At 38.4% G+C, this 14,654-nt stretch overlaps 1 long non-coding RNA gene and 1 other non-coding gene across 5 annotated transcripts in view; one reads left to right on the top strand and one right to left on the bottom strand.

Moving 5' to 3' along the window:
* The window catches only part of LOC140696433 (uncharacterized), a 260,788-nt gene that overhangs the window by 191,533 nt on the left and 54,601 nt on the right, over window positions 1-14,654 (bottom strand). For 2 of the 4 annotated variants that reach the window (XR_012072763.1, XR_012072764.1), the window contains exon 2: window positions 14,326-14,401. The exons of 1 other annotated variant lie outside the window; for it this stretch is intronic. This is a non-coding gene — a long non-coding RNA (uncharacterized lncRNA). Of the gene's footprint in view, window positions 1-10,423; window positions 10,500-14,325; window positions 14,402-14,654 lie in introns of those variants that run through there. One more of the 4 variants, XR_012072766.1, reaches the window with a different exon arrangement.
* On the top strand, window positions 2,745-2,851 carry LOC140696692 (U6 spliceosomal RNA). Its single transcript, XR_012073212.1, has one exon. It is a non-coding gene; the product is annotated as a U6 spliceosomal RNA (small nuclear RNA).

Here is a 14,654-nt window from a genome sequence, read left to right as displayed (position 1 = left end):
CTTGAAAGAACCGCCCCCCCAAACCAGAATTCTGTACCCTGTGAAATTATTCTTCAAAAGTGAGGGAGAAATACAGACTTTCCCAGACAAAGAAAAATAAAAGGAATTGTTCCATAGAACTGCTTTGCAAGAAATGATAAGAAAAGTTGTAAGAGAGAAGGAAAGTAGCACAGGTCAGAAAACTCAATCTGCATAAAGAAAGAACATTAAAGAAGGAATAAGTGAAGGTAAAATAAAAATTTTTTCTTTTCCTATTTCCTAATTGACCTAACGGATAACAGTTTGTCCAAAATAATAATACCACAGTGTATTCAATTATGTATGTTTTTGCATATATGTATGTGTGTATAGATGTGTATATATGTATCTTTATGCTATGTATGCTTATATATAAGTGACTTTAATGATAGCAATGATACTCAAAATGGGAGGAAGGAATTAGGATTATTTTGTTAATGTAAGGTACTCACACTACCCATGAATTAGTATGATGTTATTTGAAAGTGGACTTTGATTAGCTATAAATGTATATTGTAAACTAAGGCACCCACTAAGAAATGTAAAAAAAAATTTAAAAGAAATATAACTGATGTACTAAGAAAGGGGAGAAAACTCAGTTACTCATATGATAAAATGCTACATAGCAGTTAAATGAACTAGAGCTTTGTGTGTCAATATATATATAGCAGAGCGATCATGGCCAAGTCACTTAACCTTTTGTCCCTTTTTAAAAGATAATGATGGTAAACTGTCCCACAGGGTTGTTTGGGGGGTTAAATGAGTTAAGACATGCAAAGTGCTTAGAACAGCCTACGTGGTAAGCTCTTTGAAAATGTTTGCCCTCCATACAAGACACCTGAAAACAACATTGAATGAGAAAAGCAAGTAGCAAGACCACACCAAGTACCAACTAGACTTTCTATATTCTGGGCAGATATTAGTTATCAGGCTTTTGGATTGAGAAATTGAAATTCTCAGGAATTCCCCCGAATCATGATTTATTCTGTATTTTTCATAAAACCTTTTTTTTTTACAAGTTTTTAAAATAATAAGCAGCCACAAAAATAAACAGTGAGTCATTTTTATGTGATGGCATTATTTCAGAAGTTTTAGAGGTAGCCTGTAAAACTAATTAATAATAATAATAAACACATGGCTTATTGTTATCACTAACCCCTCTAGTGTGATACAAATGTAGTTCATTGACATAAAATTATCTCCACCTGATACAGATATTAGATGAGAAAACATTTTAAAAGGTAACAGTAACACCAAAATTAATTAAGGATAATTAATATTCCCCATGTAGAAAATAGCTTTCATTTTGCACTGACACTTGTCAAATCTTAACAGTGTGCACTAGATCATCTTCACGTTGGATGCTAGGGTGCATGTAGCTAAATCTGAACTAATTTTCTTTGTTTCCAAGAAAAATATTTTATCTGCTTTACAACACACTGTAATGCATAACAAATATTCAAACACTGGAAAACATCAACAAACATTATTGGGCAGTATCCAAATAATGTAATGTTTGAATTTCCTAGCAAGTTCAGGGCATGACACAGACTCACACACTGAAAATGCCAATTAAAGGACTTATTTTCAAAACTTATTTCTTGGAAAACCACTCAGAAGATTTGTCTAAAATATACTAAGCCTATAAATCTATAAATATTTATTTTATTTTCAAGAATGACTCACCCTTAGTAGCATACAGAACCATGAACACACACTTTTGATATGGCCACAGTTGCAAGCAAGACTGTCAGGTTAGATGGCGACTACTTCTCTCCTACACACACCTGTCCTGATTCCCGAAGGCATCAACCTTAACCTTCAACCCCACTTTCTGGTATTTTCTGCCTTTGACTTGACTTGAACAGATTCCTTCCAATCAGCAATGTCTCTGCATTGATCACTAAATTTTAATTCCTTACAGAGAATTATATTTTCCCATTTTCCCAATTTCTCCACTAATTCTTCTCAAGATTTGGGATTTGAAAAAATTATATAAATTTCCTAAGAAATGCTAAGAAATCCCCACATGGAAACCATAATATACATATAAAACCTGGACTCAAGAAATATTCCCCATACTTATGACTGTGATTACAACTAAAAAGGGGGCAGGGGGATCAGTAGAGAGGAAAATGAAAGGAACTTAAATGGTATCTGGAATGTGCTCAAAGCCAAAATGATCAAATTATGTCTGTTAGTTCTGATGGAGGATGTATGCGTATTTGATAAATGATTTTACTTTCTTGGGTTTTTTAAATCTTTCCAAAGGAGTTGCTAATGCTGATTCCTGAGCCTCACTGCCAGGGATCCTGATTCCGTGGGTCTTGAGTGGAGACTAGGAATCTTCATTTTTACTGGCTCTACAGAGGATGATGGGGCAGATGATACAGCACCCAACTTGGGTGAATGCTGGCCAAGTCCCTGGAAACCCAGACTCAGATCAGAGGTACCAGGGAAACCAGAGGTACCAGGGAAACCAGAGGTACCAGGGAAACCAGAGGTACTGGCAAAGAGTCCGAAATCATGGCCAAACAGGATTTGCAAATCACAGCCTGAGGTTAAAGGAACAAGCCCCAGTATTAGGAGCAGCTGGGTGTCTTTGCTCTGGGTTGGCGTGGTAGGAAAGGCCTCTCCATCCTTGGGACACAACCCAAGTGGACTGACTTGGCTGTGACCGCCACCTGCCTCCCACTGCTGTTCACTAGTCTCAAAAACACATGGCTGTGCTCGCTTCGGCAGCACATATACTAAAATTGGAACGATACAGAGAAGATTAGCATGGCCCCTGCGCAAGGATGACATGCAAATTCGTGAAGCGTTCCATATTTTTAATACAGACTTGTGGTTACCAGGGGCGTAGAGGGTGGGAAGGGATAGACTGGGATTTCAAAATTGTAGAAGAGATAAACAAGATTACACTGTATAGCACAGGGAAATATACACAAAATGTTATGATAAATCACAGAGAAAAAAATGTGACAATGAGTGTGTATATGTCCATGAATGACTGAAAAATTGTGCTGAACACTGGAATTTGGCACAACATTGTAAAATGATTATAAATCAATAAAAAATGTTAAAAAAAAAAGAAATGTCAAGTTTTCATAAAAGGTGTATAACATACAACAATTCAGAGGGATGGGAAGAAAACTTAATGCTAACCAAATAAAATCAAATGAAAGGATTAGTCATTAAAAAAAAAAAACACACACACACATGGCTAATTTGCAGTAACAAGGGTGGACCTGAAGATCGTCATACTAAGTGAAGTAAGCCAGAAAGAAAGGAAAATACCATCTGATATCCTTATATGTGGAATCTTTAAAAAAAAAAAAGATACAAATGAAGTTATTTACAACAGAGACAGATTCACAGACATAGAAAACAAACCTGTGGTTACCAGGGAGGAAAGTGAGTGGGAAGGGATAAACTGGGAGTTCAGGATTCACAGATACTGACTACCATATATATAATAGACAAACAAGGCCCCACTGTATAGCACAGGGAACTGTGTTCAATACCTTGTAATGACCTATAATGAAAAAGAATATGAAAAGGAATATATTATGTATAAGTGAATCACTATGCTGTATACCACAAATTAACAATATTACAAATCGACTCTACTCCAATTTAAAAATAAAAGGCTGGATAGAGAGGCCAGGGAGGCAGAAAATAAAGCTCTGTACTGAAGGAGCCATATCTTAAGAGTTTCCAAAATTATTCCTTTATTAAAAGAAAAATTCCAACCCACATTTGTGCATTTGCTTTATGATGTCCTTAAAAGGCACTGTCTGACCTCATTGTGTTTCTTCTAAAGCCTTTTCATTGCACTTTATGATTTCTGATTGCTTTGCAATCATAAACCAGTTAATGATTAAATTACTAGTTTCAAACCCTCATTATAAAGCAATAATGTCAACTTCCTTGTTTTTCTTGATTGCTTTATTTTAAAAATTTTAAATTGGTACCATCAGTTAGTCCATATGCTAATATTTGAGAAATACTTATGCCATGAGAAATTTATGTATGTTTTATGATCCTACAAAGTGCAGCAAGAAGCAGGTTTCAAGGCTTATAATAATTAAGAGAAAATAAATCCAGACTCCTGAATTCTAAAACCAATGTATGCTCTCTCTTCATTATTTTTGTGTAGAAAAATTGATTCTTGATAAAAATATAGGCATAGCTACCTGGAGTTCTGTGTTTGAATTCTCAGAAAAATCCTGGTTTCTGAATCAATCCTTTGACCTCCACCAGCAGAGCCACTGAAAGCTTGGCCAACTTGACCTCAGCTTCTGAGCCCAAACCTTTCTCTTTCCTCACATTTCCTCTCGACTTTTCATATCTGATGTCAAACTGAAGGGAGACTCCCCTTCCCAAAAGCAACTGACATGGCTCATTGTCATCCTGATTAAAGCTACACCATATGGAAATTATTTAGATATTTATCCAATGCTACCCAGTAAGTGGGATGCCATCTGTACAGGAAGTTTCTCAGAGTGTTGCTAGGACTTTCGCATTTAAACAGTGCCACAAGCTGCTACTGTGGCATGATGGGCGACACTAGCTACGTAAACGAACTTTCAACTGTAAAAAAAATTAAACTTTTTAAAAACTGTCTTCCATGACTTCCAGTTGACAAAGACATCTACAAGGGAACACCTGAAATACACCCCCTCCCACTTCCCACTTAAACTCAGTGCTTACAAGTAACACTTGCAATTAAGACTATTGGATAGCTCAGTGCCAGAATGTTGGTGGTCTCTGCCCTAACTCTTAAGCAGATGGAGTGAGATGCTGATGGTGATACTGGACCAAGAATAATTGACCCAGGTTGTGCCTCATGAAACACAGGCAGCGTGAATAAAGGTGACAAGTCATGTCAATTTCCTTTACTATCTGTGCCCTGACCCTAGAGTTCTGTAGTTGGTGTCAACCCAAACCCTGGGCAACTACCCCTCAACTGCATAAGACTACTGTTCTTCCAGACAAACAAAACACTATACTTGTACCCTGATCCTCACCCTCATCTTTTGCTATGCATTGACAGGTAGTATATTCCAGAATGCAACCAGGCAGCAGCAAATGTGGTGGCAAGAGAGCAAAGAGAGCCATGGAGTTAGCCATCGCACCTGTTTACAAGAAAAGCGTTATCGTAGAGGTGATAAGACAAAAAAGCCTGCTAGCCACCCTTGCTGAAAAATACTGGTTTTTAATCCATCAGTATAGAATATTTCAGAAAAACACAGTAGGTGTAGGAAAAGATGCATAAAGCAGAACTAAATTAGGTGAAAATACTTTGCATTGCATTGTTGCATTCATTCTCACTTTAACCACATGAGTTAAACACCATGGGATGGAAAAACTATTTTTCTAAATTCGAGTGGGATCTTGTCCCCAGACACTTTGGAATCCATTTATTAATTTAGCACATATTTATTGCACACCTGCAAAGACATGGTTCTGTAGCAAAAGTCAAGCCAAATCAGAGACAGATGGTGTGCATGTCACTATACACTGAGCTCCCCCAAATCACAAATAACCAAAATGCAACTGAAAAAAAAATGTAAGTGACAAAAGAGGAGGAAAGATTAAGTTTAACAAGCATGCAGAGGAGGGAAGAAGGCACTTCAAGGGAAGGAAATAAGAACTTTGAGCTTCCTAGAGTTTGAGCTGAGTCGTTAATTATAAGAATAGGGATGAATGGAGGCGAGGAAAAGCAGCCAAGTCAAGGCACTGACAAGAGCCAAGGCGAAGATCAAGAAAGAAACAAAGAATACGACTGAAGAGGAAGAGCGGAAGCACAGACTTGGAGCGTCTAGAACACTCAGCTAACAGGGCTACAGGTTTTTCCCCATAGAAATGCATTGGCGGGTCTTGAAAAGTATAGTGAAAATCTCAGAGCTGTGCATCATGAGTTAATAGAAAACAGTGAATTGGAATGAAAGAGAAGACTGAAAGAAAGCAGGAAAAAAAGTCCATTGAAATAGCCCAAGTGACATTTACAGAAAGCCTGATTTGGCATTATGTTACCTTTCATAGATCAGGAAAGAGAAGCGCCCAGAAGTTGAGTAACATATTCAAAGTTACACAACTGGTTTGTGACAAGAGTCAGGACTCAGGTCTCAGAAATCTCGTTCCAGAGTCCGTGCTCTTAACTATTTAGCTGTAGAACTTCTCAATATTCAGACTTCAAAAATATACTGTCCTTGCCACTATTCTGAAAGCAAAGGGCATAGCCATGGCATGAAAGTCAATAAACAAATACTTAAGGTATAAATAAAAGTAAAAATTAAAATATGAGCAATCTAAAAATTCTATAATAAGCAAGAATGTGGACATAGATCATGAAACATACACACTATGGGCATTAAATGGACATTTGAAAGAATAATTAATGGCATAATAGTTTCATAATATGTTCAAGAATCAAATTACCAACCTATGTCTAAATCTACATTGCATAGAATAAACACAGGGATGATTTATACAGAAATATTTACAGTTTTCGTTTATCGTGAAGGCTGGATTTGGAGTGTTTTTTTATTATCTTTATTTTTCTGCATTTTGTGGCTTTTCTACTTGACTTCTGTAACAAAACTGCACAATTTTCTAGTGCTAAATAACCAATTTGCTCAGGTTTTTCACCTCTCATCCATATTTATTCAGTTGACAGACCCTTATGTCTTCATGTTTGATTCCTTTAATGTAGTTGAGCACTTAAAGAAAGTATCAGACCCTGTGTGAAGCACTGGAATTACAACTATGAATAAGGCAAATAGAATCATGAACTTTACAGCCTAGTGGAGAATAAGATATTGAACAAATAAATTAAAAAGTGATAGCTGTTTCAAAAGTTAAATTATGGGATGCTAGGAGAATACCCATGAGTACAAAGAAGGACTGACTGAAAAAGGAGGTTTACGATGAAAAGTAAACATGAAAGAAAGTGTGGAGGTAAGGGTATTCTGGGAACAGCAAAGAGCATGCATTATGTCCTTCAGAGAGGGAGTGTGGAGATGGGGGAAAAAACAAGGGAAGACAACAGCGATCTTCTTCTGGGAAGACAACAGCGATCCTGGCCTGTGTGGAAGGTGGAGGGTCTTGGAGATGATAATTACTGTGGAATCTGTCTCGAAGATGATGGGAAGTTGTTGTTATCCTATGGACCCTGATCTGAAGAAGGGCAAGAGACATTTAGGAAGACAAGTTAGGATGGTTTTCTACAAAAGATGGTGGCTTGGACGAGGAAGGTGGCAATGGTTAAAGAGAAAAGCAGATGAATCAAGAGTATTTAACAAGTAGAATCAATAGGATTTGATTGGATGTGGTTGGTGAAGGTGAGAAAACTGTCAAAGATGACGCCCTGGTGTCTGACTTGAACAACCGGATAGAACAGATGTAATTGAGCTAAAAGACACTAGAGGTAGAGGAAGCTAGCAAAGAATGAAACAGAACTTTCACCTCTAAAATGTAAACTAGTTTAACTAAATTCTGAAGTAACGTCTATACTTCCTAATGAAAAGTTAAACTGGCAGAATATCAGCAGATCTAGAATGTAATTTTCAGGGACCTGGGAGAGAGTAATTAGCTTTCATAAGTCTTCAAAAAGATAAATGGTCCTGGGGGAAGGCGGAGATAATAGCTAAGTGGTAGACTGTGTGCCTAGCATGCACGAGGTTCTGGGTTCAATCCCCATTACCTGCGTTAATAAATAAATAAACAGTCCTCCCAACAGCTGGAATGTGAAAAGAAATACAGAATTCCAACCACTTATATAAGCAATAACTTAAGTAGAGCTTAGAATCATTTCATCAACCAGAATGTCATCCAGACCATCAGGCAGATGCCTCTTTGTACACGAACTCTGACAGGAATCTGGAGGTAGACATCCTAATTCAGTTACAGCAGCATGCTAAGCCACTTGCTTTCCAGAGCTTGATAACAGGGTTATTGCTCCAAGATGGAGTCTGTTTTTATTTTACTAGTAAGGAACTTCAAAGATACTGTTTTCAAATCCTTGCCTAATACTTCTTTGAAAATAAGCCTTTCTGTGATATTACCTTAAGGGTTGTCGAGCAGCACCATTTAATGATGCCAATGATTGGTTAGATACCTGGGTTGGCACCTCATAATTGCCAAATAAGCAGATCAGAAAGACATGCCAGTAAGAGCAGGACTTAGAAAATTAAAATGCTTACAGGCACAAGGCAAGCTCTCTGAATGACTGAAGTAGGCTGAGTATAGAAAAAAATGCAAGCAATGTTAAATGACGGATCACATATTGCCACAAAGTTAGCAACACCTTAGGGAGAAGTGGAGCCTGCAGCATTATGGAGTTTGCATACCCTCTCCAAAAGCCAAAGAGCTACTCAGTTGATTGTTGTCATGCAGGAAAATGGGCCTTCAGTTGCCAGCAGTTTTTGTTTTATTTTATTTTCAATATTTATGTGAGTCTCTTGATTTGTATATGTTAATAATTAATTCAACTTTAAAAAAAATATAAACCAAAGAAGACAAGACTGTCATAGGCTGTCAATTTGCAACTATGATAGAGAGAAAAAAAAAGCAGCTTCACCAGTCATCTGCCACACCCTAGTTGAAAGGGACTAGTCCCTTCTGATTATGATATCGGGCTTTCTCAACTATAAAAAAGTTATGAATCCTTCACCCGTGTGCTCCTGACAAGAGAAGGTGCTAGAAAAACTAAAACTTCGGAGCACGTTATCTTTGCAGGACACAAGCCTGAAAAGTACCTGTGGCACTGCCAGTCTCTGTAGATGAATCCTAAGTGAATCAAATCCATTTTTTAAATTATATTTCAGCATTTGTTAGGCAGTAGCACAAGGCAAGACAAAATGGAAAATGTGGTCCCTGCCCAAGGGGCATGAAGTCTACACAGGGAAGGAAAAAAACATTCAGGAAATAAAAACACCAGCTGGGAAGGAGACATAATTAATGAAATAGTGCCAAGATTATTGTCTCGCTGCAATTACCAGGTGTTTCTGATACTTCAGCAGAGACTGATGACTCGTGGCGCAGGGGACAGACCAGGGACTCACACACTCTGGCTTCTACACAGACTGAAATGGAGTGGAAAACTCTCAGATGCTGCAACACTCACTTGTGTCAACAAACTGCAGCAAGATTTGCAAAGCACCACACAGTCCTTAATGATAGTCATTCTACAGTTACACAGTTGTCTTGACCTTTACAGAAAACTGACTGCATTAAAGAGCCTTACTTCTCCCAGATTCACCCCAATTTTTTTTTAAGGATTTTGCTGTTGTCTAACTTCCTTCTTTAAGACTTTAGTGAAGGACTAGGGAAAATAGATGAGCAACATAACTACCCAACAGAATATGATCCCAATTTATGTTTACAAAATGTATGGAGGCAAAGAAAAAAGGCTGGAGGGGAAGAAACTGAGATGCACCGGTTATCTGTGGATGGTCATTATATCAGGTGATGTTAGTACAAGAGCAAGCAGAGACCAACCCCGTTTTCTCAGTACTGCTTTTATGAATCCACTCTATGAATTTGCTATGCCCTGTCCTTGGAGGAAATTTCACAGAGTTCCCCTATTTTTTCATGGTGACTCTTAAATAATAAAGAAATAGTCTTTTTTCTGGATAATAAAAAGTCTGATCCAATCTGAGAATCACACGATCCCAGGCAGGTATAATAGTAAAACTCCAAATCTGTATCCACTGAATCTCTTTACATATAACGAGCAGTAATGTTGGCCCCACTTTAGACCTGGACGCACAGGGGAAAAGGGATGGCGGCTCAGCTTCTCTCTTCGCATCCCCCACATCCTGCTGGCTGAAATGTGTGCCTCTTGGGGGCTGGTTGTGGGTGAACGGTGAGGAGAGGTAAAGGCACAGTGAAGGGTCTTCCTGAACGACTCACTCATAATCTGGGGTTGGTGCCCTGGAAATGGCAGCCGAGTATTGACTGTTTCCTTTATAGGGATCCCTTCTGCAAATTCCTCAGACATCCATCCCTGGGCAGCCCTGATTATAGTTCCCTGTCCAGCCTCAATGCCTCTCCTCTGACATCCCCTTGGCCGGGGACTTCCAGCATGCCACAGCCAGGTTGGGGTTCTACTGTCCTTTCACATAGTGCTCTGGACAGGGTCTATTTTAATATAACCCCAGGCTCCTCCTTCTAATGGGGTCTGGTCTCCAAGAAAGGAATAACCTTTGTCCTCCATTCAAAGAAAGCGTAGCTCACTCCCAGCATCCCTGGTTAGTCTTTTTCTTTAGGATTTCTCCTGGAAAGAATCAGGCCCCACTTCTGAGTTCACCAGATTCCAGGCGATAATTGTCAAGTCCTCCAAGTAGGTCTTCTGAAACCTCTCATCTCACTGGGCTGAGGGGAGGAAGAAGCAACTCACCTCTTCAGTGCTCTTCACGTGGGAGATCACTCTGACCAGTTCCTCCATCGCGCAGTGCATCCTGCACAGGTGGTCTGCATCTCACTGTTCAGTGAGGGAGGGGGAGGTATATGAAACCTATTGTATTATTCTTAGCCTTTCAAGTTTCTGCTGAAACTCAATGACTTTTCTTAATGTACCATTTTAAACCATATTGCTGCATTATTTTCTTCTGCGTGTTCTTCTCTTTTTTCAGAAAAATTTCCTACATTTATGTGAACTATTTCATTCATAGAGAAAAAAATGAGTATTTTTTAAGAATATCCAGGGCTAATTTCATCAAAACAATTTGACAGCAGTTACATATATTTAATACAAATTTTAAATATTACTTTTAACTAAAATATAGAATCATTCCCTTGAAATTTATAATTATACAAATATTTACAAGCTTCTTTTCGAATTTTGCCACATACAGAACCAAAACAAACCACCTCTAAAACATATCACCAGGCCCACATCAAGGCCACTCCTCCAGTCTCCCCATCAATATTTCCTGTAGCATAAAGAGTCATGGTAATAAAGTCAAAGGTTTACGAAGGGAAGACTTCAAGAATAGCACAACTCTCTAATAATTAGCAATACTGAATATCTTTTCATGTGATTATTGGTCACCTGGATGTCTTCTTAGGTCTGACTGGGTATATATATATATATATATATATATATATATACACATATATATATATGCCAAGAGATTATCATATTGAGTGAAGTAAGTCAGAGAAAGACAAATATAATATGATATCACTTATATGTGGACTCTAAAAAAAAAAAAAGATACAAATTCTATTTACAAACCAAAAACAGACTCAAGGACATAGGGAAAAAATTGTGGTTACCAAAGGGGAAAGGAGGGGAGGGATAAATTAGGGTTTGGGGATTAACAGACACACATTATTATACATAAGATAGATAAACAACAAGGGCTTACTGTATAGCACAGGGAACTATATTCATTTTCTTGTAATAACATATAATGGAAAAAAATCTGAAAAGAAAAAAAAATATATCTGTATGCATATGCATAACTGAATCACTTTGCTATATACCTGAAAGTAACATTGTATATCAACTATACTTCAATTAAAAAAAAAGTATAGCACATCTCTGGTGAAGTCGCCATTATCTAGGGATTTAATCAAAGCTCTTCAGTCTAGAAAATCAACTTGATTAGGGACACCAGAATTTATCAGACTCAGGATAAACAAACAAAATTATTTGAAAGTGACATGTATGATTTATATGTAACGGGTCCAAATTTCAGCTTAGAAACCCAGTTGTTCAAGAAATGTTACTCTCTTTAAATTCCCTATCTGAATTAATCTTCTATTCTGAAGCATCACGCTTCTGAGTAGAGAAATTCTGTATTGTTCATTTCATGGTCATCTGTTATTTGGGGTCACACTCATGGATTCAGGGTATCTGTATAAGATGGAGTGGATGGCCTACACAACCTGGGGCGGGGGCAATCTGGTCTTCCACTGTCCTTGATGAAATGACCCCTTCCCTAGGAAAAAAAAAAAAAGCCTTCTCTGCCTCTTTCTCACCAACTCCCAACTCCCACCCACCTCCTCAAGCACTCGCAGGTTGTCATTAATAGAGGTTGGCGGCTGCCCCAACGGACTCACTCTAAAAAATAGCCTAGAGCCAACCTGTATGAGAAAGAAAGGTATAAACAAATAAATCAGAGGGGCAAGAGGCAGAGAAGAAAAAGTGGGCAAAATGTGATAAGAAGTTTAAAATTTATTCCATTGCCTGTAATTTCAAAAACCATGATAAACAACTTTACCATTTTCTAGCTTCAGAGACATCCATGTGGATTCAGGGGCTAGAAACAAGGAAGAGCTCCCAATCCCCACAAAAGACAGTGTAGTGTTAACCATGGTCAATTCATCTTCAAGAAAATGACTAAGTCTGGATCATTTAATAAATTATATCCCTCGTGTACTAAATGGTGATTCTGTGGCCTGGGGAAGTTAATTTTTTTTTTCATAAAGCTCAATAGGCATCCACTGAATAGCTACCCTGGTGGGATCTAACCCAGAAACAATATTGGATCCAATTCTTTCATAGCACATATTTATTACAAGCCTACAGTAGAAAATACCAAGTCAGATCAGAGACAGAGTATTTATGGCTGGGCTCCCAGAGAGCACAGATACCCACAATACACTGTGGAAGGTAGCAAGGGCCTAAGAGAAGAGAAGATGGAGTGTTACGGAGCTGAGAGGAAAGCATAGAGTATTTCAAGGAAGGGACTGGGGACAGCTTCTGAGGTTTGAGCAGAACCCTAATAAATGACAAGGATGTGGATGTGTGGAGGTGATGGAGAAGCACAGTCCGAGGAACTAGCAAGAGCAGAAGCAAAGAGCAGGAAAAGACAGGGTTGTAGAAAGAAGGAAGAATAGTCTGGAAGGATAGATTGGGTCCCAGACAAGAAGTCCTTGAAAATCCACCTCGAGACCTTGGAGGATATGTGTGTGTGTGTGTGTGTGTGTGTGTGTGTGTGTGTGTGTGTGTGTGTGTGTGTGTGTGTGTGTGTGTGTGTGTGTGTGTGTGTGTGTGTGTGTGTGTGTGTGTGTGTGTGTGTGTGTGTGTGTGTGTGTGTGTGTGTGTGTGTGTGTGTGTGTGTGTGGTTGGTAGGTGGTGGTGGTTGTTTTTTTGGTTTTGTTTTGTTTTGTCTTTTTCCTATACTAGTGACTGTGCTTCAGAAAACAATGGAAAGAAGACTGAAATGGTTAGGGAGACGGACTGGAAACAGTGAGAAACAAGGGTCTATGGAAATAGCCCCGGTGACCTCTGCAGACAGCCTCCTCCTGGATGGGGTCTCCCTGCTCCTTCGGCCATCCCAGCACCCATGTCTGCGAGTGCTACAAGGGTGGGGTTAAAGGACTGCTGAATGAGGAAAACGAGGAGAGTGTGAATGAGTCAGGTTCTTCACCTACTAAAAGATGGGAAAATCTAACTGAGGAAATGAGTTTTGAGCAAAGGACAACATTGATTCCTGCAGCTATATCTAAAACTAGGTGAAAGGTTAAGATCATCTGACAGGTGAGAAGTTAGAGTCACGAATGACTAAAAAGACCTGGAACTCTACTCATTGACTCTATAGCTCTCTCTCCCTTTCTCTTAACAGGGAGAATAATTTAATATGTATATTCTCTTTCTTCCCTTGTTACTGCCTGCTGCTGCCTCAGAATATACACAACAATGGACAACTTTCATTAAAACACAGATTTTAAAAACCCACTTGATTGTATTTTTCCCAGATACAAAAATTCATCTGCTCATCAAAGGTAAATAATTAACAATTTGGATAATTCAGAAAAATCACTGAATTCCATCCCAGAGATAACCACATTTAAATTGTATAAGCCTTTCCAGATATGTGTGGATATGTGGAATATAAGTCACTAGTTTGGTACTCTTACAGATAGAGTGATACATGTTGCTAGGTAAACTCTTCCTTTGGAGTGGTCGACTAATCCGTTCATTATCTGAAATAAATTCCCGGGCTCTTGGTTATCTTAAAATTTTGTCGTTGTTATCTTTACATCTCGCAGAGCCATCTCAAGATTAAGATCTACACTGAAATTAAAGAGCCCTGATTAGTTAGCTCTTGGACTACATTACTTACTGTCCTTACTTTAATTAGTTAGAATATGTATATAGGACATTTGCTGCAAGGGAGCTGGCGGCCCTTGTCAAACTCCAGGAAGTAAACAGAAACTACTTTTCATCTCAGTGCTCAGATATATATACTCAGGCATTCAGCAGTTCATAATGAGCTCAAGGTCACCTCGTCTATAAAAAGCAGGCCTGGAAATCAAAGCCAGGATTCCACAGACTGAAACGCTTACCCACGGATGGAAATTTCTTCAGAGAACATCCAGTCTCTCACCTCTGAACCTGAGAGGGTAGTTCAACCTCTTCACTCTACAAACATTGAAACAAAGATACAGAGAAGTTCCATGGCTTGCGTAGGTCATGTGGATGGTTAATGACTGATCTAGGTAGTTCTTTACATTATTTTAAAATTGGACAGTGTCCAGAATTTCCCCTCCAATACTGGGGGAAGCAAGATATTCAGGGAGATCTTCTTCAAATTAAAAAAAAAAAAGGTTAATTAAAAACAAACCCTGATTAAGTTGAAAATTAGAGTTCATTAAAACTGAAGAAAAGATAGCCT

The sequence above is a fragment of the Vicugna pacos genome, chromosome 5 (assembly GCF_048564905.1).
Source record: "Vicugna pacos chromosome 5, VicPac4, whole genome shotgun sequence".
Lineage (NCBI taxonomy): Eukaryota > Metazoa > Chordata > Mammalia > Artiodactyla > Camelidae > Vicugna > Vicugna pacos.
The sequence above is the reverse complement of the archived record's forward strand: the minus strand, read 5'-3'. Positions and strand labels throughout refer to the sequence as shown.